This window comes from Pituophis catenifer, unplaced genomic scaffold (assembly GCF_029215685.1).
Source record: "Pituophis catenifer annectens isolate HBS135680 unplaced genomic scaffold, rPitCat1.0.hap2 SCAF_3, whole genome shotgun sequence".
In the NCBI taxonomy this organism is placed as follows: domain Eukaryota; kingdom Metazoa; phylum Chordata; class Lepidosauria; order Squamata; family Colubridae; genus Pituophis; species Pituophis catenifer.
Window position 1 is genome coordinate 211159028 of NW_027256883.1, and position 26102 is coordinate 211185129.

The following is a 26102-nucleotide window of genomic DNA, read 5'->3' on the forward strand; positions in this document are numbered from 1 at the left end:
CGCCGGAAACCAAAAGAGCAGCTGCCTGGGGTGCATGCGCGCGCTGGGAAAACAATCTTCCTGTTTCTGGTGCGCGCATGTGCACCGGCCACCTGATCTTCTAGTTTCTGGCGCACATGCACACTGAAGACCAGCTGGCTAGTGCTCTGGCTAATGCCAGAAACCGGAAGATCATTTCCCGACGCACGCATGAGCACTGGGCTGCTGCTCTTCCAGTTTCCGGCTCTCCCACATGCGTGAAGACCAGCTCACTGGTGTGCCGGAACCCAGAAGAGGAACGGGCAATGGCTCGCGTGCCAGAGAGATGGCTCTGCGTGCCACTTCCAGCACGCGGTGCCACAGGTTTGCCATCATGGTCCTAAGGGTTTGTTGGAGAGAGCTTGCTTTCCAAAGATGACATTCCTCAAATTACGACCACAACTGAGCCCGAAATTTCTGCCACTAAGCGAGAGGTTTGTTAAGCGAGGTTTGCCCCCATTGGACAACCTTTCTGACTGCCGTTGTTAAGTCAATTGCTGCAGTGAAGTTAGCTCCACTGAATGCTTGTTGGAAGGCCGCAAAAGGGGATCACGTAACCCCAGGATGCTGTGACCGTCATTAATAGGAATAGAATAGAATAGAATAGAATAGAATAGAATAGAATAGAATAGAATAGAATAGAATAGAATAGAATAGAATAGAATAGAACAAGAGTAGAGTAGAGTAGAATAGAATAGAATAGAACAAGAGTAGAGTAGAGTAGAGTAGAGTAGAGTAGAGTAGAGTAGAATAGAATAGAATAGAATAGAATAGAACAAGAGTAGAGTAGAGTAGAATAGAATAGAATAGAATAGAACAAGAGTAGAGTAGAATAGAATAGAATAGAATAGAACAAGAGTAGAGTAGAGTAGAGTAGAGTAGAGTAGAGTAGAGTAGAGTAGAATAGAATAGAATAGAATAGAATAGAATAGAACAAGAGTAGAGTAGAATAGAATAGAATAGAATAGAACAAGAGTAGAGTAGAGTAGAGTAGAGTAGAGTAGAGTAGAGTAGAGTAGAATAGAATAGAATAGAATAGAATAGAACAAGAGTAGAGTAGAGTAGAATAGAATAGAATAGAATAGAACAAGAGTAGAATAGAATAGAATAGAATAGAATAGAATAGAATAGAATAGAATAGAATAGAATAGAATAGAATAGAATAACAGAGTTGGAAGGGACCTTGGAGGTCTTCTAGTCCAACCCCCTGCTTAGGCAGGAAACCCTACACCACTTCAGACAAATGGTTAGCCAACCTCTTCTTGAAAACCTCCAGTGTTGGAGCATTCACAACTTCTGGTGGCAAGTTGTTCCACGGATTAATTGTTCTGACTGTCAGGAAATCTCTCCTGAGTTCTAGGTTGCTTCTCTCCTTGTGTTAAGTAGGGTGAATGAGGACAGGTCGTGAGTAACAACAGCTCTTTACTTCATGGTGTGAATCCAGCAACTGACCCAGGGAAACAGCTCCCTTTATATATTCTACAGTACTGGCAATCATCCAATCAGCTGAGAGCAATTACATTCAAACTTTCCCACCAAAACTATATACATAACACCTTGATGAGTTTCCATCCCTTGCTTCTTGTTCTACTCTCAGGTGCTTTGGAGAATAGCTTGACTCCCTCTTCTTTGGGGCAGCCCCTGAGATATTGGAAGACTGCTATCATGTCTCCCCTAGTCCTTCTTTTCATTAAACTAGACATACCCAGTTCCTGCAGTAGTTCTTCATATGTTTTAGCCTCCAGTCCCCTAATCCTCTTTGTGGCTCTTCTCTGCACTCTTTCTAGAGTCTCCACATCTTTTTTTACATCGTGGTAACCAAAACTGGATGCAGGATTCCCAGTGTGGCCTTACCAAGGCTTTATAAAGTGGTATCAACACTTCACATGATCTTGATTCCATCCCTCTGTTGATGCAGCCTAGAACTGTGTTGGCTTTTTTGGCAGCTGCTGCACACGGCTGGCTCATATTTAAATGGTTGTCCACTAGGACTCCAAAATCCCTTGGAATCGGTGGCCAAGGAGTCGGTGGCCAAGCCTCTGAATTTGGATAACGTGACCAAACGGGGATGCCGCAACAGTCGTAAGTGTGCGAAACGGTCATAAGTCACTTTTTTCTGTGCCGTTGTAATTTTGAACGGTCATTAACGAACCGTTGTAACTCGAGGACTGCTCTTGTGACCTTGTTGGGGCTCGTTGACCCTTCCCTTTCAGGCAACAGAGCAGAATGATGGAGTCAGAAGGGACCTGGGAGTCCTCTAGTCCAACCTCCTGCTCGAGCAGGAAAAACTAGATCATTTCAGGCAAATGGCTAAATTTCTCCACCCCCTTCACGCCACCAAGACTTGCTGACAAAGTCCAGGCAGTGCTCAACTTACAACAATGTGTTTAGTGAGGGTTCAAAGTTACAACAGCACTGAAAAAAGTGAGTTACGACCCTTTTTCACACTTACGACCATTCCGGCATCCCCAAGGTGATGTGATCAAAATTTGGCCGTTTGGCAACTGGTTCATAGTTATGACGGTTGAAGCGTCCCAAAGTCAAGTGATCCCAGGGGTGAAATGCTCCCGGTTCGGACTGGATCACCGGATCCGGTAGCAATGGAGGCAGGTGGTTCGGAGAACCAGTAGCAAAAATCCCTGCCCCTCCCCCATGCCCAGCTGAGCCAGATTCGTTTAACAACCGTGTCCCTAACTGATCAACTGCAGTGATTCACTTACTGACGGTGGCAAGAAAGGTCGTTAAACTCACTGAGCAGACGTTTCACGCAGCAACAGAAATTTCGGGCTCCATTGTGGTCGTAAGTCGAGGACTACCTATATTTGTGTGATTTATAGGTCGCTGAACTCCGGAAGGACCTTTGGGAGCTTTTCTAAAAATAGAAAACAATAAAAAAGGAAATCCTATACATCTGGGATGATGAAGACACTTCAGATAACAGAAGACACAGCTTCCAGGGGCTCCCCAAGCACCCCATCCTCTCCAAGGTCTTGGGAGAACAGCCAAGATTTCCAGAATACAGGTAATCCTCGACTTAAAACCTTTGGTTGGGTGGCCAAAGTCACAATGGCACTGAAGAAAAATGACATATATTTTTTTTAATTTGATTTATATGCCGCCCTTCTCCGGAGACTCAGGGCGGCTTAAAATGCGCTAAGCAAAATAGCCTTCATACTTTTGTATATTTATACAAAGTCAGCTTATTGCCCCCACAACTGGGTCCTCAATTTATCTACCTTAGAAAGGATGGAAGGCTGAGTCAACCTTGAGCCTTGGCGAGATTCGAACCTGCAGTAATTGCAGGCAGCTGGTCTTAATAACCAGCTTAATAACAGGGTGCCTTAGACCACTGTACTACCAAGGCTCCCACCAGACATTATGACTGTTTTTCCCCACTTCCGGAGTCATGTGATCAGAATTCAGGGGCTTGGCAACCGGCATGTACCGTATTTTTTGGAGTATAAGATGCAACTTAGTTTTTGGGGAGGAAAATAAGAAAAAAGCTGATTGGCAGGTGGATCAGCCTCCCAGAATACCCCCAATCAGCTGTTCCCAGAGGTGAATTTTAGCAACAGGTTCCTTGGTTGTGAGTTCGGTGCCTTGCTTTTTTTTTTTTTTTGCTTTTTTTTTTCTGCCTCTGAAACTCCGTTTCAGAAAAAAACTTTTTTCCTGCTTCTGAAATCCTTTGAAACAGAACTTCAGAAAAAAAGCCTCTGAAGCTCTCCTTGGGGGCTTCTTTTCTGAAGCTTCGTTTCTGATGCTTTTTTCAGCCTCTGAAGCCTCCGTTTGAGAAGCCGGGCAGGGCTACATTCAGAGTATAAGACACACCCAGATTTTCACCCTCTTTTTTGGGGGGAAAAAGGTGCGTCTTATACTCCGAAAAATACGGTACTTATGACGGTTGCACTGTCCCGCGGTCACATGATCAACATTTGCAACCTTGCCAGCGGCTTTTGACAAGCAAAATTGATGGGGGAAGCTAGATTCATTGAATCACCGCATGACTTGTAGTGATTCGCTTAACAACGGTGGCAAAAAGGGGTCATAAAATGGGGATGACGCATTTAACAACTACCTCGCTTAGCAACGGAAATGTCGGGCTCCGTTGGGGTTGTGAAGTCAAGGACTGCCTGTACTTAGATGTTGCAGAGGGTGTTTGACAAATCCTTCTTTAGATCTGGTCTAGAAAAATGTTGGACGCATTACTATGAGATCTCAGTCTAAGGCGGGGATGAGCAGGTAGGGCCCCTTTATTGACCTGTGGACTTCAACTCCCAGAATTCTGGCTGGGTCGGAATCCATGCTAGCTCAGGAATTCTGGGAGTTGAAGTCCACAGGCCATAAAGGAGACCTTAGTTGCTGTTGTGGCCCTTCTGCGGCCTGTGCAGTTAGTAGCTGATTCCGACAGCGAGGAGGCTGGTGTGGTGCAGCCTGTGCAGCTGGCGCTCGAGTCGGACAGTGAGGAGGCTGGAGAAGATGTGGTGCCAGAGACGGGGATTCAACCAGGGCCTTCAGAACCTCCAGAAGTTCCCTTAAGTGAAGAGGAAGAAGAGGAGGAGCCTCTTCTCGATGCACGGGCGTGCAGAGCGGCCAAAAGGCAGGAGTGGCTCCTCAGGAGGAGGCCTCCTCAAGAGTAAGGCTTGGGGCTAATTGGCCACTCCCCTAGCCTATCTAAGAAGGAACCCCGACTGAAGCAATTTGCAGGGAACAACTTCGTTCAGATACCTTTGTGTCTTGTCTTGCTTATCTTATCAGCTTCCTGCAAATTGCTTCTGGGCATTCTGCCAACCACAGTAAGCTTTCAGTATTATTCTTTGAATTCTTGGCGGCTGTTAATTAACAGCCGTTGTTGTAAAAAAACTGGTTCATTTAGTAAACTAAGGTTTGAACGGACTTTGTGTGTGCTGCGTTCTTTGGGGTCCGTAGCTGGGGCAGAACAGTTGCCCACCGTGGTCTCAGGCCTTGTTTCTCAACCTTAGCAACCTTAAGATTTCTGGATCTGAACTCCCAAAATTCCCTAGTAAGCCCTTAACGCCCAAAACTCCCTAGCCAATTCCATGGGAAGTTCTGGGAGTTGGTCATAAAGTTGGCAAGGTTGAGAAACACTGAATTAGAGGGAAGAAGACCAAGAATCCCTGTTTCTTTGCAAGCCAGGAGGCATTGAGGGAGGAGTTGGAAACATGCTGGACTGTTTTAAGCTGCTGCTCGAAAGTGCTGCCCCAACCCCTTCCCTGCCCTCCGCCCCCCCAGTGATTTTTGAAGCAGGGGGACAGGCTTCCTCTCTTCCATTCAGAGAGTGGGTGGGGTGGTCAGAGGACATCCTTCCTTTAGAGAGACCCCCTCCTGCAGCAGTGATAATAATTGTATCCCTTAATGCATTGTTTATTTTAAAATGCATGAATCATCTTTTAATCTCAATAGCTCCCAAGGCAAAATGCAGGTTGAATAACACACACAGAGCGAGAGAGAGTGAGAGAAAGAAAGAGAGAGAGAGAGAGAGAGGAGAAAAAGAGAGGGGGGAGGGAAGGAGGCAGAGGTGAAAAGAGAGAGGGAGGGAGGGAGAGACAGATAGAAAGGGAGAAAGAGTGCAGGAGGGAGAGAGAGAGGGAGAGAGAAAGAGAGAAGGAGAAAAAGAGAGGGGGAGGTAAGGATGAAAAGAGAGAGGGAGAGATAGGGAGGAAGGGAGAGACATAGAGAGAAAGAGAGAGAAAAGGAGAAAAAGGGAGGGAAGGAGGCAGGCAGGCAGGGAGAGAGAGAAAAGAAGAAAAAGAGAGGGAATGAGGGAGGGAGAGGGAGGGAGGGAGAGACACAGATAGAAAGGGAGAAAGAGTGCAGGAGGGAGAGAGAGAGGGAGAGAGAGAGAGAAGGAGAAAAAGAGAGGGGGAGGTAAGGATGAAAAGAGAGAGGGAGAGAGAGGGAGGAAGGGAGAGACATAGAAAGAGAGAGAGAAAAGGAGAAAAAGGGAGGGAAGGAGGCAGGGAGGGGGAGAAAGAGAGAGAAAGAGAGCTAGAGAGCAATGAATCTTGAAAACAACCACAATAAATCATTGGGTCTTCCAGTGGGGCTAATTTGGGCATCTCCTAGGGGTAACAGAGCAATTTGCAATTGCTTGTTTGTGAGTTGAGGATCCAGTGTGCTTATTATAATATAAAGCAAGAGATCCTGGGTTTTGTTTGGGGGTTGTGCAATTGCTTTATTTCAAACCAGGAAAAATTTGTAAGACAGTTTACACACCATTGCATGAAAGAATAGAGCCCATTATAGAAGAAATCGAGAAGTAACTGTCGATTCCCTCCAATGTCTGCTTTGCGGGCTCCCTACAGCTCAGCGAAGATGGAGGTCAGCCTGACCTTCTCAGGGTTATCTTTGAGATGGGCTCCTTGGGGCTCTCTTTTCTTGCAGACGTTTCATCACCAAACTCGGTAACATCATCAGTGCTAGAAGAGGGTGGGGGCTTGCTCTTTGTTTACATACAAGGAATTTGCCCTGTCAGTGCAGGTGGGAGTGTTGTGGTGACCTCCAAATTTCCAAATCGCCTTCCCCTGTAGCTTCATCCAGATGTGAAACCTTGTGGGAACAAAAAGGGGACAGCTGGGCTCCAATCTCCAGGGATGAAGCATCCCAGAACTTCTGGAACCAAGCCATTCCACGGACGGACAGTTTTCACGGTCAATGGGGATTCACCAGCGTTTCAAGAAAGTCTCTCTTCTTGTGGCTTAACCCAAAGTTAAGCAGGATCAGATCCAGTTCGTGCTCGGGTGAGAAGATATGTGCAAACCCCAAAGTTTTATCTGAGATGGGAAGTCAAGGTTCAAGGTTTTGGTTACCACCTTTAAAGCGCTCCATGGCTCAGGACCTGGGTACTTGCGGGACCGCCTACTACCACCAATAGCCTCCCACCGGCCGGTACGCTCCCATAAAGAGGGGCTCCTCTGGGTGCCGTCAGCCAAACAATGCCGACTGGCGGCCCCCAGGGGGAGAGCCTTCTCTGTGGGGGCACCTACTATCTGGAACGAGCTCCCCCCGGAGATACGGAGGATCCCGGATCTGCGCACCTTCCGCCGCGCTTTAAAGACCTTATTATTTCACCAGGCGGGCCTGGCCTAATTTTCTCCCTCTTTTATAAAAGATTTTTAATTTTTAAATATCTTTTAGTATTTTATACATTCAATTTTAAAATTGGTTTTAAAAAGTTCGGGGTTTTAAATTTGTCGGGGCCAAAATTATTGAATTTGATTTTATTCTACTTTTAAATTTCGTATGCATGTGTTTTATTGTTTGGCTGTGCACCGCCCTGAGTCCTTCGGGAGTAGGGCGGTATAGAAATCAAATCAAATCAATCAATAAATAAATAAAAAGCACATCCCAAAAGGCAGCAGAAGTGAATCCAAGCTAGAAGAAGAAGAGAAGATCCAATCAGGAGACGCTTCCAGAAGAGAGAAGCAACCTAGAATTAAGGAGAAATATTCTGACCGTGAGAACAGTCAATCAGTGGAACATCTTGCCTCCAGAAGTTGTGGCTGCTCCATCACTGGAGGTTTTCAAGAAGAGATTGGACAACCATTTGTCTGGGATGGTGTTAAGGTCTCCTGCTTGAGTGGGAGGTTGGACTAGAAGACCTCCAAGGCTCCTTTCAATCTTATTATTCTATGTTCTTTGTCAGGGATGGGCAACTATGACCCCGTTGCAGGGGTGGGCTTCAAAAATTTTAGCAAGGGGTCCTCTGCCTGGTTGCTGGGTGGGCGTGGCTATGGTGGGTGTGGCCTAGTCGGCCTCCTGCACTGCGGCGGGGGAGGGGCGTTTTTGCCCTCCCTGGGTTCCAGAGTCTTTCTTTGAGCCTCCGGGTGGATGAAAATGGCCTCCCCAGGCTCCAGAGGCCCTCTGGAGGCTGGAAACGGGCCCATTGCCGGCCTTCTTAAACTTCTGGTGAGCCCAGTTTTTGTCCTCCCCGAGCCTCCGCGTGCCCCCTGCACTTACCAGCCAAAACGGGCCGCGTGGGGACTCCTGGGAGGGGAGGAGTGGGAGGTGCCAGCCAAGAGTGGGATTTGGGGGATTCTCCGAACTTCACAGAATCTTAGCTAGAGGTTCTCCCGAACCCCTGCGAACCTCCAACAGCCCACCCGTGGTCCCTTTGTCAGTAATAGACCCGTAGCAAGCAAAACTCCAATGCGGGTAAATTCCTCAAAGGAATAGCTTTATTGGATGTATCATATTGGCACATGTCTGGTGAAAGCCGACTCTGGAGGTTCCCGCGGTTTTCACCCAATTAAAAGTTTGTCAAATCAGTCACATGGTCCAATCTAGGTGCTGTCTGGTTGCCTGGTGACATCGCTCCTCCTTCCTCTACCCAGGTGTGAGAATGTCCTTGGTTCCCAGGAGAAAGTCTTTTGTTTTGGCTACAAAATCCCAGCTATCTCAAATCCCCCCCTCCCTATCCCTCAGCTCCAGTGTGGCAACGATCAGGTCAGCTTCAGGGTTGACACCCTTTCTGATCTGTGGATTTCAATTCCCAGAATTTCTAAGCCGGCATGGTTGGCTCAGGAATTCTGGGACTTGAAGTCAACTGGGCCATAAAGGGACCATCGTTGCCCACCCCGTTCTATGTTCTCGGAATGATGGATGTATCCTTGCAAAGGAATTCTATCCGGGTAATCCTCTGGAATTTTGGTCCGGTCGCTTTTGTTAACCGGGGTTAGTTTTGGCTCGATCATCCCAGGGTGCAGACCCAAGCTCGTTGACTTAACACAGCCTGGGATTGAGTCATTGTTCCTTTGCCCAGAGTCTTCTTTCGGGAACACTCAGCAGACAGGAGACAGGAGCAAAGCCAGTGGGAGACTTTTGTTTGCACAGTTGTGCAAACACGGCAGCGTCCATTACTTCTGTCTCCTCAGCCATCACAAAGGAGGAGAAGAGGCTCCCACTTGGCTCCCCGCTGGGGGAGTCCTCAGTAACCCTGAGGCTCTGCCAGGGTGGGGTTGGGAGGAATTAGCAAAGCGGCCAGAGAGGGGGAGTCCCTAGAGAGGCCCCATTTTCAGCCAAGGGGCTTCTGGAATAGAATCTCAGGAGCTGGGAGAATCAATGATTCAAGGTGCTGGTTGCCACCTTTAAAGCACTCCATGGCTTGGGACCTGGGTATCTACGAGACCGCCTTCTGCCACCGATAGCCTCTCATCGACTGGTACGCTCCCACAGAGAGGGGCTCCTCCGGGTGCTGTTGGCTAGGCAATGTCGGCTGATGACCCCCAGGGGGAGAGCATTCTCTGGGGGGCCCCCTACACTCTGGAATGAGCTGCCCCTAGAGATTCGTAGGATTCACGACCTGCGTACCTTTCGTCGCGCCCTAAAAACATTATTATTCCAACAAGCAGGGCTGGCCTAAATAATAATAACATTTTACTATTTTAATGGGTTGTTTTATTAGAGATTTTTTTTAAATTGTTTTAAATTGCTTTTAATTTTATATTGTCATGGTTTTATTTTTGTCTGTACACCGCCCTGAGTCCTTCGGGAGAAGGGTGGTATAGAAATTCAATAAAATAAAATAAAATAAAATAAAATAAATAAATAAAATAAATAAAGGAAGCCCCAGTAAGTTTGCACAGCACGGGAGGGGGTGCAATGAATCTAGTCTCCCCCTTCCTAAAAAAACCAGCAGAGCTTCTCACAGGACATGGTGAAAAAGTTGAGATTTCTTTCTTTAGGAAAATACATCTCTCTCTCTCTCTCTTTCTCCATCCATCCATCCATTCATCCATCTATCTATTCATCCATCCCTCTCTCCTATCTATCTATCTATCTATTCATCCATCCATCTATGCATCCATCCATCCATCTCTCTCTCTCCTGCCTGCTGGTCTGTCCATCCATCCGTCCGTCTATCCGTCCATCCATATCTATCTATCTATCTATCTATCTATCTATCTATCTATCTATCTATCTATCTATTAAATTTACAGGTAGTCCTCAACTTACGACTACAATGCAGCCCAACATTTCTGTGGCTATGCGAGATGTTGGTTAATTGAGTTTTGCCCCATTTAACGAACTTTCTTGCCACAGTTCTCAAGTGAATCACTGTCGTTGTTAAATTAGTAACACGGTTGTTAAGTGAATCTGGCTTTCCGCCATTGACTTTACTGGTCAGCAGCTTGCCAAAAGAGGATCACGTGACCCCAGGACACTGCAACCGTCATAAATATGAGTCAGTCAGTTGTCAAGCGTCTGAATTTTGATCATATGACCATAGGGATGCTGTAACGGTTGTAAGTGTGAAAAACGTTTTTTCTCGTTGTAACTTCGAACGGTCACTAAGTGAATAGTTGTAAATCAAAGATTACCTGTGTATACCACTCAACTCCCCAATAAGGTGATTCAATATAATTATACATATATATATATTATATATGATAATATATGATATGAAATATATGATATATGATATAATTATTATAAGATATGATATAGTATAGTATAATGTAATGTAATGTAATATAATATAATGTAATAATATAATATAATATAATATAATAATATAATATAATATAATATAATTAATATAATATAATATAATATAATATAATATAATATAATATAATATAATATAATAAATATAATATAATATTACATTCATAAGCTCTTTGGGGTCCTCAGTGGTTTTTAAGTAGGCAAAGGGGTCCAGAGATCAAAATATTTGAGAAGAGCTGGGCTAAGAGAGTTCACACATTCTGCATTCCTGGCACCTGGATGATTGTATGTGTGAACAGGACCAAAAGATGCTCGCCCCGGCTCAGATGAACCACGCTGCCTGAAAAAACATAACCTCCCGTTCTGGTGAGAGGTGGTGTTATTTGAGAAGCCGTCTCAAATCTGGGGCCAAACGCAGATGCGAAATGCAGATCCAGCATTCCCTTTTCCTGACCAGCTGCTTGGGTGCAAAACAATCTGCCAAAGGGAAGAACAGGGACCTCAGAGAGTGTCCAGAAGTGGCAGAGGTGAAACCTTCCCGGATTTTTAAGATGGGGAGGGGGGGAAGATTCTTACATTTTTTGAGTCCTCCCCAAGAACGCCCTCCTACCCCAGGAGATTCTGGCTGCCTTGGTCTGGCCTGTGTACTTGGGGGAATTGTGAGTCAGAAGCTGGGTTGCAGCTGCTGTACCTGGCAGGGGATTGAACCCTGCCAGCTAAATAAATATAACATTTTCCTTCCGGAGATGGAGACGGAGGAGGAGGAGGAGGAGGAAGAGGAGGAGGGGAAAATAATTTTGGAGGGTGGGAAATACAGCATGAATGCCTGAAGTCAAAGATCGCAAAGGGCATTACAAGAATTCAGGAGGAGTATCAAAGACTATTTGGAGTCATAAGCAGCTGGAATGAGGATACCTTTGTGCAGTGTTTCTCAGCCTCAGCAAACTTTCAGATGTGGGGACTTCAACTCCCAGAATTCCTCCAGCCAGCCATGCAGGTAGGCTACTTTTAAGCTGTGTGGACTTCAACTTCGACCCCCGCTGAGAAAGCTCGCAATTTAGGCATCCTGCTGGATGCACGACTGTCTTTAGAAGATCATATAACAGCCGTGGCCAGAGGAGCTTTCTATCAGGTTCGCCTGATTCGCCAATTGCGTCCCTTTCTAGACCGGGACTCATTACGCACAGTCACTCAAGCCCTCATCATTTCCCGACTTGACTACTGCAATGCTCTCTACATGGGGCTCCCCTTGAAGTGCACCCAGAAGCTCCAACTGGTCCAGAATGCGGCCGCGCGAGTAATTATGGGAGCAACATGGCGCTCACATGTAACACCTCTTCTACGCGAGCTGCACTGGCTTCCGGTGGCCTTCCGAGTACGCTTCAAGCTGTTGGTTCTTACCTTTAAAGTGCTCCATGGCTTAGGACCTGAGTACTTACGAGACCACCTGCTGCAACCGATAACCTCCCACCAACCAATACGCTCTCACAGAGTAGGCCTACTCATAGTACCATCATTAAAACAATGTCGTCTAGTAGTTCCAAGGGAGAGAGCCTTCTCTGTGGGGGCACCTACTCTTTGGAACAAAATACCCCCTGGAATACGAATAATTCCAGATCTTCGCACTTTCCGATGTGCCCTGAAGACCTTTCTGTTTCAACAAGCAGGGCTAGCATAAACATCTAAATTCTATGCCAAGGTCTTAGCAAATACACCAAGTTGACTCAATTTATTATTTACTGTTTATAAAAAAATAAAATAAAAAAATTATTATATGTATATGAAATCTTAATCTGTTCACCGCCCTGAGTCCTTTGGGAGAAGGGCGGTATAGAAATTCAATAAATAAATAAATAAATAAATAAATAAATAAATAAATAAATAAATAAATAAATAAATAAATAAACAAACTCCCAGAATTCCTCCAGCCAGCCATGCAGTTTTGGCTACTTTTAAGATGTGTGGACTTCATCTCCCAGAATTCCTCCAGCCAGCTGACTCAACTGTGGCAAGAAAAGTTGTACAATGATGCAAAACTCACTCAATAGCTTAGTGACAAAAATTCTGGTTATAATTCAAGGACTACCTGCATTCATCTTTTTTTCCATCCCTCCATATAGATTACCTTGCAATATTCAAGATGTAAAAAAATATTTGGCCACTAGATGTCAGCAAAGAGGTAGTTTCCTCTTTCTCTGTACTGCCATCTAGTATACACCTGGATTTTGTTGTCCAGAAACTGGAAAGGCAGTCCTCCACTTACAACCACAATTGAGCCCAACATTTCTGTTAAGTGAGACATTTGTTAAGTGAGTTCTGCCTGATATTAAGACCTTTCTTTCCTCAGTTGATAAGTGAATCACTGCAGTTATTAAGCTAGTAACCCGGCTGTTAAGTGAATCTGGCTTCACCATTGACTTTGCTTGTCAGAAGGTCGTAAAAGGGGATCACATGACCTTGGGACTCTGCAACCGTCATAAGTATGAATCAGTTCCCAAGAGTCTGAATGTTGATCACATGACCATAGGGATGCTGCAAAGGTCATAACTGTGAAAAATTGTCATGTCATTTTTTCCAGAGCTGTGGGAACTTTGAACGGTCACTAAGAGAACTGTTGTAAGTCGAGGACTACCTGTAAACTGTACAGGTAGTCCTCCATTTAGAGATTTAATTGTGTTGTGGCCCGTCAGCGGCCTGTGCGGAATGTAGCTGATTCAGACAGTGAGGAGGCTGGTGTGGTGCTGTGCCAGCAGCCTGTGCAGCTGGCGTTTGAGTTGGACAGTGAAGAGGCTGGAGAAGATGTGGTGCCAGAGGCAGGGATTCAGCCAGGGCCTTCAGAACCTCCAGAGGCTCCTTTAAGTGAAGAGGAGAAGAGGAGGAGCCTCTTCTTGATGCATGGGCGCACAGAGCTGCCAAAAGACAGGAGTGGCTCCTTAGGAGGAGGTCTCCTCGAGAGTAAGGCTTGGGGCTAACTGGCCACTCCCTTAGCCTATTTAAGGAGGAACGCCAACTGAAGCAAATTGTAGGGAACAACTTTAGTTCACTCTATTTCGCGTCTGGATTCTCTGCACATTGTTTCTGGGCTTTCTGCCAATCTTCGTAAGATTGTGATTACTTTATCTTTGGTTTCTTGTAGGCTGTTAAGAAAGTTTATGTAACAGCCTTTGTTTTGAAAAAGACTGAGTTATTTTAGTAAATTAAGTTTTGTACAAATTTTGTATGTGCTGTGTTCTTTGGGATCCGTAGCTGGGGCAGAACAAATTGAGCCTCTCATACGTTATGCTGGTCATTAACGTGACTGACTTGATTTTAATGACATTTTTCATGGGAGTTGTTCAGCTAACAAGGCACCTACAAAGCAAATGCCATGGCCATTAAACAAGCACTGCAGTCATTATGTGAACCCGTTGTTCATAATGGGTGCTTCTGTTAGAAACCATAAGCAATTACAGGTAGTCCTCAATTTACCACCTCAATTGTGCCCAAAATTTATGTTGCTAAGTGAGACCTTTGTTAAGTGAGCTTTGCCTCATTTTATGACTTTTCTTGACACATTTGTTAAGTGAATCACTGCAGTTGTTAAGTTATTAAGTGAATCTGGTTTCCCCATGGACATTGCTGGTCAGAAGGTCGCAAAAGGGGATCACGTGACTCCGGCACATCGCAACCGTCGTATATGTGAGTTGGTTGTCAAGCATACGAATGTAAATGACGTGACCCTGGGGATTCTGCAATGGTCATAAGTGTGTAAACAACGTCCAGCAGTCACTAAGCAAACTGTTGTAAGCCGAGAACCGGGTTACAGCAAAAAAAGTTATAAACCATGACCACGGGACACTGCAAATAACTGTAAATGTTAAAACTATCAGATCTGGAACTCAAAAGCACCAATTTTTTCTCATTTAGCCACTGTTGGTAGTCATTTGGATTTTTGCAACCCAAATCTGTTAGCCCCAGTTGTGTGCAATGTGGGTCTCCCACAATTTGAGTCAGTGGTGAAATCTAAAATTTGTTACTACCGGTTCTGTGGGTGTGGCTTGGTGGGCGGGGGGTAATGTGACTGGGTGGGCGTGGCCAATTTTTAAAAAACTTTTAAAACCATTTTTTCTACAACCTCTTTGGCGAAGAGGTTGTAAAAAAATGTTTTCAAAAGGCTCTGACAATCCCAGCTGAGTGGCCTGATCGTCAAGAGACTTTTTTTCTTTTAAATGACTCTGCCGATCAGGCAACTCAGCTTGGATCGTCAGAGGCTTTTAAAAGAAAAAAAGCTTCTGACGATCAGGCAACTCAGCTTGGATCGTCAGAGGCTTTTAAAAGAAAAAAAGCTTCTGACGATCAGGCAACTCAGCTTGGATCGTCAGAGGCTTTTAAAAGAAAAAAAGCTTCTGACGATCAGGCAACTCAGCTTAGATCGTCAGAGGCTTTTAAAAGAAAAAAAGCTTCTGACGATCAGGCAACTCAGCTTGGATCGTCAGAGGCTTTTAAAAGAAAAAAAGCTTCTGACGATCAGGCAACTCAGCTTGGATCGTCAGAGGCTTTTAAAAGAAAAAAAGCTTCTGACGATCAGGCAACTCAGCTTGGATCGTCAGAGGCTTTTCAGCTTGGATCGTCAGAGGCTTTTAAAAGAAAAAAAGCTTCTGACGATCAGGCAACTCAGCTTGGATCGTCAGGCATTGTCTTGGATTGTCAGCTTGAATCGTCACAATGCATGAGGGGGGCTATTGTTTAATCATTTTTCATTGACTCACTTTACTTCTTTCCAATAATAAAATATTGCATGACTGGATGTCATTCTAGCAGATCTCTGCTTGCGCCACGCACTAGCACATCATTAACCACAGTTTACCGAATTAATCCAATTAGCTTAAACAGACACGGAAGCAGCCCACGCTGCAACACAAGGCTCAGAAGGGTTGTTTGTATGGATGTGCAAAATGGTATGTATGTGTGCAAAGAAAATATGTGCAAACAAATCAATGCAAGCTAAAAAAATAGTGGCTAGTGAGTTTGTGGCTCAGGGTGCCTGGATCCTAAACGAAAACCGAGCATTGTAGCGACTCTGCCAAAGGGATAATTCAGTGAGTGGTGGCTTAGTACAGGTGGTCCTCGACTTAGGATCACAATGGAGTCCAAAATTTCTGTTGTTAAGCGGGACATTTCTTAAGTGAGTTTTGCCTCATATACGACCTTTCTTGCCACCGTTGTTAAGTGAATCACTGCAGTTGATAAGTTAGTAACCCGGTTGTGAAGCAAGTCTGTCTTCCCCATGGACTCTGCTTGTTAGAAGGTCGCAAAAGGGGATCCCGTGACCTTGGGACACAGCAACGGTCATAAGTATGAACCCCTTGCCAAGCATGTGAATTTTGATCACTTGACCATGGGGATGCTTCAAAGGTCGTACTTCTGAAAAGCAGTCATACTTTTTTTTTCAGTGCTGTTGTAACTTTGAGCCGTGACTAAACCAACTGTTGTAAATTGAGCACTACCTGTACCTTATCAGCAAGTCCTGGTGGTGCGGAGAAGTTCAGCCATTTGTCTGAAAGGGTTTTGTAGGGTCTCCTGCTTGAGCAGCGAGTTGGACTAGAAGGCCTCCAAGGTCCCTTCCGACTGTTATCCTGATCTGTTTTCTGAAATGGAAAGGTCATCGAGTCCCAAGGTCACAGGAGTACAAGGTAGTCCTCGACTTTGTAACTTGGAATGGTCACTAAACGAACTGCTGCTAAGTTGAGGACTTACCTGTATTGTCCCAGACACCCGGAACCCATAATTTGCCCAGCTTCCTATCAGCCCAGAGTGTCGTGTGAACCCTGTGCATAGTATAGGTTCTCCTGCTTGAGCTGGGGGCTGGACTAGAAGACCTCCAAGGTCCCTTCTAACTCTGTTATTCTATTCTATTCTATTCTATTCTATTCTATTCTATTCTATTCTATTCTATTCTATTCTATTCTCTATTCTATTCTATTCTATTCTATTCTATTCTATTCTATTCTATTCCATTCCATTCCATTCCCTATTCTATTCTATTCTATTCTATTCTATTCTATTCTATTCTATTCTTTATTCCATTCCACTTTCTATTATATTCTATTCTATTCCCTATTCCATTCCCTATTCTATTCTATTCTATTCTATTCTATTCTATTCTATTCCCTATTCCATTCCATTTTCTATTCTATTCTATTCTATTCTATTCTATTCTATTCTATTCTATTCTATTCTATTCTATTCTCTATTCCATTCCATTTTCTAATCTATTCCATTCCATTTTCTATTCTATTCTATTCTATTCTATTCTATTCTATTCTATTCTATTCTATTCTATTCTATTCCCTATTCCATTCCATTTTCTATTCTATTCTATTCTATTCTATTCTATTCTATTCTATTCTATTCTATTCTATTCCATTCCATTCCATTCCATTCCATTCTCCTTATTCCATTCTATTCCTTTGGAGGTCCTGAGCGCTAGGAACACCTGTGGGAACCTTCCTGGGTCTGGAATGCAAGTGGCTTCTAGGGTCCCCGTCCCCCCACCTCCCCCGAAAACGGCACTTCGGGGCGAGGGCAGCGCACCAGCGCGTGTGAACCTTCCTTCCCTGTCCGCGGAGCCCGCCTCCCTCCCGCCGCTTCTCCCTCCTTCGAGGGCAGGAAAGGCCCTGACCGTTGCCAGGACAACGGAAACCTCCGCTTGCCCTTGGCAACAATCTTGACAGGGTTGCTCTCTCTCTCTCACTATCACTATCCCATCATGCTCAGCGCCCCTCAGGTCCGGCCGCTTGACAGTTGCACTCCCACCTCTCTCTCTCGAGGAGAAACAGACGCGCGAGGCTCCATCGGGGCGTGGCTTAAGGAGACAGGGGTCCCTCTCTTACCCAATCAGGGGCGACATCGCCTGCTTCTTTTTTTTTTTTTAAAGCGCCGGCCGGCCCCGCCTCCTTCTTTTCCTTGCCTTTGCCGGCTCTACCGGGCTCGGGCATGGCCCCTCCCCCCCTCCGGCCAAGTTGGGTGAGGAGGCAGGAGAGCGCGCGCGCGCCCCTCCCCCCTCTCCTGGGGGGTGGGAGGGGGGGGCGAAGAGAGGCCAAAAAAAAAAAAAGGAGGAGGAGGAGGCGGGAACGCGCTCCGGAGGTTCCCCCCCCCTCTCTCCGCGCGGCTCCCCTTCCCCCCCCCCCCAGCCCCGTGAGGGGGAGCGCGGCGAGAGCGAGTGGCCGCTGCCCCCTCAGGTAAGCTGAGGCCCGAAAGCCGCTCGCAACTTGGCAACTTCCCTCGCGGAAGGGGGGGGGGGTGGGAAAGGAAGGGGGGGGCGCCCTGTGTGGGGGAGGGGAAGGGGACTGTCTCTGCCCGGAGAAGTGTTGCCCCCTCAGTGCCCGCGAGGGACGGAGGCGCCCCTTCCTCTCCCCTCTCACGTTTCCCCCTCCCCGGCGTGGTTCAAGGTGAATCCCCCCTCTCTTGCCCACCCCTCCAGAGCCCCCCTGAGGCTGAGGGGAGATGTGAGGGGTGGGGGGACAGCCACCTTGCTGGCTGAAAAGAGGAGAGGGGGGGAAGTTAAGAGAGAGAGGGAGAGAGGCCCCCCCAAGCGCTCCCTGAAGCTGAGCGGGGGTGTAGAGAGAGAAAGAGAGACCACCTTGAGGGCTACTCTGAGGGGAAATGGGGGTGAAAGAGAGAGAAGACGCCCCCACCCCAGTAGCCCCTTGTGGCTGGAGGTGGGGGGGTTTGAAAAGGCCACCTTGAGGGCTGTTCTGAGGGGCTATTGGGGGTGACAGACAGAGGAGACCCCCCCAAGCGCTCCCTGAGGCTGTGGGGGGGGAAGAGAGAGAGAGAGACCACCTTGAGGGCTACTCTGAGGGGAAATGAAGAGGAGACGCCCCCACCCCAGTAGCCCCTTGAGGCTGGAGGGTTTTTTTTTTGAAAAGACCACCTTGAGGGCTGTTCTGAGGGGATATGGGGGGGTGAGAGACAGAGGAGACCCCCCCCAAGTGCTCCCTGAGGCTGAGGGGGGGGGAAGAGAGAGAGGCCACCTTGAGGGCTACTCTGAGGGGAAATTGGGGGAGGGTGAAAGAAAGGACACCCCCAATAGCCCCTTGAGGTGGGGGTGGTGGATGGTTGAAGAGGCCACCTTGAGGGCTATTCTGAGGGAAGATGGGGGGTGTGTGAAAAAGGAGATTTCCCCTCCCATCCTAGGGCTCCCTGAAACTAAGGAGGGGGGAGGCCACCTTGAGGGCTATTCTGAGGGGAGTTTGGGGGGGTGGGGGTGAAAGAGAGAGGGAGGTGCGTCCCCTGAAGTGGGAGGGGAGTGGGTAAAGAGGCCACCTTGACAGCTATTCTGAGAGGAGTTTGGGGGGGTGAAAGAGGAGCCTACCCCCAATGCCCCTGAGGCTGAAGTGTGGGGAGAGGCCACCTTGCTGGCTGTTCTGAAGGAAGATGGGAGGGGTGAGAGAGAGAGAGAGCAGATACACCCCCAATTATTCGCCCCCTGAGGTTGATGTGGGGGAGAGAAGCCACCTTGAATATCCTGAAGGTTAGTGGGGAGGGGGGAGATGAGAGAGGAGATGATTCCCCCCCCTTCCTTCAAATGGGGCAGGGGGGCGCCTCTGCTCTCCTTTCGCCCCTGGACGCACTTGCCTTATTTGGGGCTGGGGGGCTGAAGGGGTGGGAGGGCTGAGGGCCGGCAGAGACTGACTGGCAGGGGGTTAACCCCCTCCTGCTGCTCCCCTTCCCCTCCCCCCCACCTCCAAAAGGGGAATTTTCCAGCTGGTAATTTCTGCTGCGTCAACACCCAGCTGGAGGGAGTGGAGAGGAGGGAGACAAGGGGGCATTTTCACAGCAGCGCCACTTCGCCAAAGAGGACCAACCACCCTGGCCTGGCTGGGCTGATAAAAGAGATATTTAATTTATATATATAAAAAAACTTTTTAAAAATTAAGCATCTGTGCAAGTTGGACCAAGAGTTTACTCAAGACAGAGAAGGGGAGAGGATAGAGTGACACCAAACTGCTTGGGAGAAAAGAAAAAAAAAGGGGAATGAGGTAATAATGTTGATGAAACGTATGTTTTCCCACTTTCTGCTTTCTCTTTCTGTCTCTCTAAAAGCCATGCCGGTTCTGTTTGGGGTTATTGTCTCTTTCCCTAAAGCCAGGCACGGTTCGCCTGGTCTTTGCCTCCATTTTAATTGCAGACCGTAAACATTGAAAGTCACCCCCATACCTTGAAACCCAGCCTCAGAATGTTAGTTACCTTATAGTTCTGGAAGTTGTTCAAAATGTTTTCAACAACTTAAGGGACCGCTTTGAAAATATAGGCAGGTAAGGACCTTTTAATGGAACGGCTGTCCTTAAAGAATCATTAGTAGAGGAAAGAAGAAATTATAGGCTTCTTTTTAAAAAAGAATAGAAAAAGGCAGTAAAGTTAGTGTTTTCTTTTTGTATGTGTAAATAGCTAGGTTTGTTCCATAGATGTAATGTAAGTGGCCTTTTATAGGGAAATCCCTGATGACAAATAAAGCATAATGAAGTGTTCTTGTGGTATAAACAGTGGAAGGTGGATTAACTGGAATAAATTGAGAAACTGAGTACTTAACCTAAGTGATATACTGTATATATTTAATTTAGGACAAGAAATGTGTATGCAAGAACAGTTCCATTCTTGAGTTTTCTCCCTATCTTCAGTTTCTTGAATTCGTTTGACATAAAGTACTGAGAGGATTATCAGCTTTGTTTCATGATATTATGAAAAGGATATTATAGCAAGTGGTGCTGTTGAAAGTACCTGTACTGAGCTGAAATGCTTGTATATATCATAAAGCAGTAATATCTATCTGTCTATCCATCTATCTGTCCATCCATCTATGCATCTATTGGATATATGTGTGGGGTATTGCTTCCATTATAAAAGGCTTTGTCCAAAGAGCAAAACTTTTGATTTTAAAAATGAGACACAAATCTTCAATTCACAGAAGAGTTTTTTTCCCATGCGTATTGAAAACTTTGGCTGTTTTGGATTACTTTTAATAATTATAGCATATTTCACAAATAATATTGGACAGCCAATTCTGTTTTATTGATTGGGAATTATTTTATAGCAGTTGAATAAGCTACTACCATACTAGTCAAATTCATTTTTGAAATCTTTGTGATACAGTACATATGTACATGTCTGGACTTTATAGTTTCAATAGAAGAAAATATATGTAGCTCAGGGTTGAACAGTGGAGCATCAAGGACTCCTTATTTACAGTTTTAATTTATGTAATGAACAATTATCACTTAACTATCACATGACAGATTGCATTCTGTAAAATATTTCTGTCTTGATTTAGAACTTGTGCTACATTTACGGTATCAGCCTCAGCACTAATTGTGGCTGTCATTTACTCTGATGAAATACTAATTTTGCTGTTGGTAAATTAGATCACTGATTGAAATTTGTTCTAATAGAAAGGGTTTACTTAAGGTTGTGATATATCATATACAACTCTTCTAAAAACTGATCCAATTTATTTGATGTTTTCAAGAAGGTAGTATTTAGTAATTAGATAAACATTTTAGTAATTGATGTGGAATATACAGGTCAGATTTTAAAATATAAGGGAGGAAAAGGAAATGGGCCATATTGTCCCTATAGCTGGTAATTTTAGGGTAGTTTTATAGTAGTAATTAGGTTTTTTCCAGGTGATGTATCTAAAAGAAAGGCTTGAATAATTTTATAATACAACGTTGGCACACTTTTTGTGGGGAAGCTAGGATAGTACTTTACTAAGTAAAAAGAAGCTAGCTTTGATATGAGAGGGCTATACTCCACAAGGAAATTTCATTTTCAACCTTATGTGAACCCCTTTCAATAATACCTCACTTTCTTGTATTGTTCTTATTAATAAAAGATTGCACACACTTACATATAATTTATCTCATTCTAACTTATTGTGTAAAAGTAATTTTGGCTATTATTTTGGCTATATTTTTAATTTAATTGGTTAATAAAAGGATGAAACCTCTTAGTTAAAATCTTTAAACCTTCCTTTATCTGTCCCTTTATCTCCTGTTAATTATCCTTTACATTCATAATTCCCTCAATTACTAATTATTTCTATATAGAAGACCATAACAGGTTTAGTAGACTATAATTAAACTTCCTGTAGTAATATACCAGTTGGTTAAAGGTTATTCTCACAAAATCTGTTAGTTCAACTGTTTTAAGCCTTTTTTCAAATAGTAACAGTGCAAATTAAAAATTTAAAGCTAAACTTTCAATGTTGCAGTAGTACTAAAAGCTAACATTCTTAAGAATATATCTTGCCAGTTTAATTATTCTACATTTGTTTTAAAAACAGATTGTTAGTTCATTGATTTGTAAGTACTCTATATAGATTATTTTTATTTTAATAAAAGGATTAAAATATTTTAGCTTGCAACATATGCATATCTTGAAAAACAATACTGTATTCAAAGATCTAGTTCCCATAATCTGTTTCATGTGAACTTAATCTTTGTATCTGCTAACCATGTCTTATGTTATAGAAAACAAGACAATGGGATCATATAATATATAGTTAAGCCATAGATAGTGCATAAAAATATATGGGCTATAATAAAACCAGGACATTGCATGAATCCAGCCAGCAAGTGTTTATAGAAGTGTAATCCTCAATTCAGAGTTTTATGATTTTTATCACATTTGTTAGTGATAGTGATCAAGTGAATTGTATTCAGTTTTGCAGATGGCAAAGCCAGAATGGACAAGTATTATCGTAGTTAAAGAAAATAAAATGTAAATAATTTTGTTAGAATGAAAACTGGGAACATAAAATAACATAAAACATAACATAAAATAAATTAGAAATATTGAGAAATTTAGCATTAGAATTGTTAAAATGGGATCTAGGACATAGATATGTATCTTGAAAGCCATATACTTGAAAAAAATGATATTGTTGTTTATCACAATTGAAAACTAAACATGAATAGACAATATGCCACTACAAAAAGGAAAAACCCTGGTGTGATATATGGCACAATAAAACAATCACAGTACAATGCATTGGAAGTAATCATTCTATTTTATTCAGGCTTATCTGAAATATTAGATCAAGATCTGGGGTATTGCATTTTAACAAGAGGGTAGAAAAATGAATTTAGAGGAAAGCAGTCAAAATAGGCAGAAGTATACAAAGGAAGATATACAGGTAGTCCTTGACTTACAACAGTTTATTTAATGACTGTTTGAAGTTACAATAGCACTGAAAAAAGTAACTTATGACCATTTTTCACATGACTGTTGCAACATCCCCATGGTCATGTGAATATTCAGATACTTGGCAACTGACTCATAGTTATGATGGTTGCAGTATCCCAGGGTCATGTAATCTTCTGACAAGCAATGTCTATGGGAAAGCCAGATTCACTTAACAATCGTGTTACTAACTTATCACCTGCAATGATTCACTTAACAACTTGTGGCAAGAAAGATCGTAAAATGGGGCAAAATTTACTTAACCAGTGTCTTACTTAACAACATAAATGTTGGGCTCAATTGTGGTTGTAAGTTGAGGACTAACTATAATGTTATGGAAGGTTAAAGAACTGGATACCTTTATGCCTTCTTAACATGGCTATCCTCCAGATGTGTGAATTTCCATTTCCAGAATTCTCCAGCCAGCATGAACTTCTAGGACGTGATGGCAAACCTATGGCATGCATGCCAGAGGTGGCATGCAGCGCCCTCTCTGATGGCACACGAGCTGTCACTCCAGTTCAGCTCTGCTGCACGCAGCCCCCGTGCATGTGCTCCGCAGAGACCCAAAGACCAGCTGGCCAGCGGGAGGCGTGCGCACATGTGCAGCAGAGCTGAACTGGGGCAACAGCTCGCGTGCCAACAGAGAGGGTGCTGTGTGCCACCTTTGGCACCCGTGCCATAGGTTTGCCATCACGGTACTAACTAGTCATATATGCACATATATTATAAAATAATTCTTCAGGTGTATATTCTTGAACAGGTAGTCCTTAATTTATGATCCCAACTGAACCCAAAATTTCTATTGCTAAGCAAAACAGGTAAGTGAATTTTACCCCATTTTATGATCTTCTTTGCCACAGTCGCTAAGTGAATCACTGCACTTGTTAAGTTAGTTACCTGGTTGTTAAGTTAAGTTTTCCCCCATTGACTTTGCTTGCCAGAAGGTTGCCAAAGGGGATCACATGACCCCAGGACACTGCAACCGTCATAAATATGAGCCAGGTTCCAAGTGTCCAAGTTTTGATTACAGTACGTGACCATGGAGATGCTGCAACGGGTCGTAAGTGTAAAAAACACTTTTTTCAGTGCTGTTGTAACTTCAAACAGTCACTAAATGTATGGTCGTAAGTCGAGGAGTACCTGTAGAACCAAACTGACAGCACCTATGTATTGTACATGAGGGATGTATTTTCACCTTCTGGGTTCTGAGTATTTTCAGAAATATAAATGAATTTGAAGAAATTGAAATAGGATTCTAACCTGGGAAGTCATGGATAGATGGAAGGATCTAGGAAGAATCTCATTTATTCTATGCTGCAGCATTGGTAAAAGTCATACATTATACTAACCCTTCGTTATTTTGTAAATTTATTCACTGATTTAGCATTATGGGTTATCCAGGATGCTATGGTTTCTTCAACCATAGCATCAGCAATTTAAAAATGTCTTGCTTATTGTGAAGTGTTAATTCCAGTCAGATTCCACTTAAATAATGTACACTCAGAGGTTACAGTTATTTTCTTCGCTATTGTTTGTTTGTTTTCTCTCCCCTCCCTCCATATGCTTACAACATAAATAAGATTTTTTGAACATAAATAAGATTTTTTGCTTTCTTTTATCTCTTTCTTGCATCCTTGGTAGAAAAACAAAGGAATCATTCAGATGGTTTACATGTTTTAAGAAAAATAAGTATTGTGGTTTAGTATAATTTATAATCATCCCCTCAAGACTCTGCTGGCCTAATAAATTCTGGCATAATTCTCATGAATAGAGTAAGAGGTCTTGAGAAGAATCTCACATTTTTTTTAGTAATGTTTAACTTGTGAGATATAATTTTAAGAAATAATATATTTAAATGTACATGTATTTAACATTTTAACTAAAATGCACTATAATCCTGTATAATATATTGAATCTAGGAATATTTTTATTGGATTTTGAGAGAAACTATTTTCATTAATGTCTAATTGTTCCTACGTTATTTTAGCAGAGATTCTAATTTCAGTAGCAAACATAGCATTCATACCGGTAGTATTAGACCAGCATTGATTCACAGCTGTGCTCACTTCCATATATACAAATAACTGTCCAGAAGAAATATTTTAGCTGTTATATTACATCAAAAGCATGATAGGTTTTCCTTACAGCCACAGATTAGTATTGCTGTAGTAGTTGTGGTACTTGCTCAACAGTAAAATCGTGTTTGCGTTGATTTAAAACTGGTGGAGGCTTGAGATCATTTTTATTGTGCTTCACATAGCTGATCTTCAGATCAAAAGACATCAAATGATGTTTGGATTTTCAGTGGCAACATGTCAGCCCTGACTGTTAATAGCATATTTTTGAAGAGTAATATATTTGGGCTGCCTTATAGGATGAGTTTTGGGTGATCTTTCTATAACACATTCATTCAGTCCACTACTAATCTTGTCAAATCTTCTTACTGGTAGCTTTGGCAATACACAATCGTACTATATGAGCTTGAGCGTGTTTGGATCTGATGTATGCATCTCCTCTCTTCCTTTCAGTTCCTTTGGCTGCTGTTTAAAGAGGATATGCATATTTCTCAGTTTGGATCGGAATACAGTACTGTACTGCATATTCCACTCCCATTAATTTTTCATTAACTCACTGATAGTGAAATTTTCATTTACTAGAGTTAAATCTTGCCTTTTCTCCAGGCCAGTCAATGAAGTGATATATAGATGTAGTGGAAACAAGAATAATTTACAGATTTAAAAAGATATGGAGAGGAATTGGGAAAGATAACAATATAAATGTACCCTCTTAGTTATATTTTCTTTTATTATCTCATGCCTTTAATTTCTTTGGCATATTTCTTACTACTTATCTCTGCTTTGTATAATTTTCTCTATTCCAAATGGAAATAGCTGACAGGTTTATATATATATGTGTTAATGAATCAACTCTCTAAATTCTGGCCCAGATGAAGAAAACTTGACAGATACTTTCAGACAAGATGAATATATTAAATGCAAGAAAGACAGGCTTGGACCCAAACACTTTTGGAAGGATAAACAAGATCTGATGGTAAATCTTGAAGTAAAAACTTGAGTCGTGGAAAAAAAATGAATGTTAGAAGATTCAAGATAGACAAAAGAGCATCCTTTGCACAGAATATAGTTAACATATGGAATTACTTTCCCTGAGATGTAGCAATGGCTACCAAGCTGGACAGCTTTAAAAAGAGATTAAACAAATCAATGGAGGATAATACAATTAATGATGCTTGTATGCTTCTTTCAGATCTGAGGTAGCATGCCTCTGACTGCCAGTCATTGGGGAACAATAGCAGAGAAAGACTGTTGCTTTCATGGCCTGTTTACAGTACATATTCCCACAGGAACTATAGGCGCAGGATGCTACAGTAGGCA

General features: G+C 43.5%; 1 protein-coding gene across 2 annotated transcripts in view; it reads left to right on the forward strand.

Moving 5' to 3' along the window:
- Nucleotides 1–17492: 17492 nt before the first annotated feature.
- Nucleotides 17493–26102, forward strand: part of ZBTB46 (zinc finger and BTB domain containing 46) — a 61470-nt gene continuing 52860 nt past the window's right edge. The window contains exon 1 of one of the 2 annotated variants that reach the window (XM_070941828.1): nucleotides 17493–17702. The gene's annotated coding sequence lies outside the window, so the exon portion shown is untranslated. Of the gene's footprint in view, nucleotides 17703–19180; nucleotides 19506–26102 lie in introns of those variants that run through there. The other variant, XM_070941827.1, reaches the window with a different exon arrangement.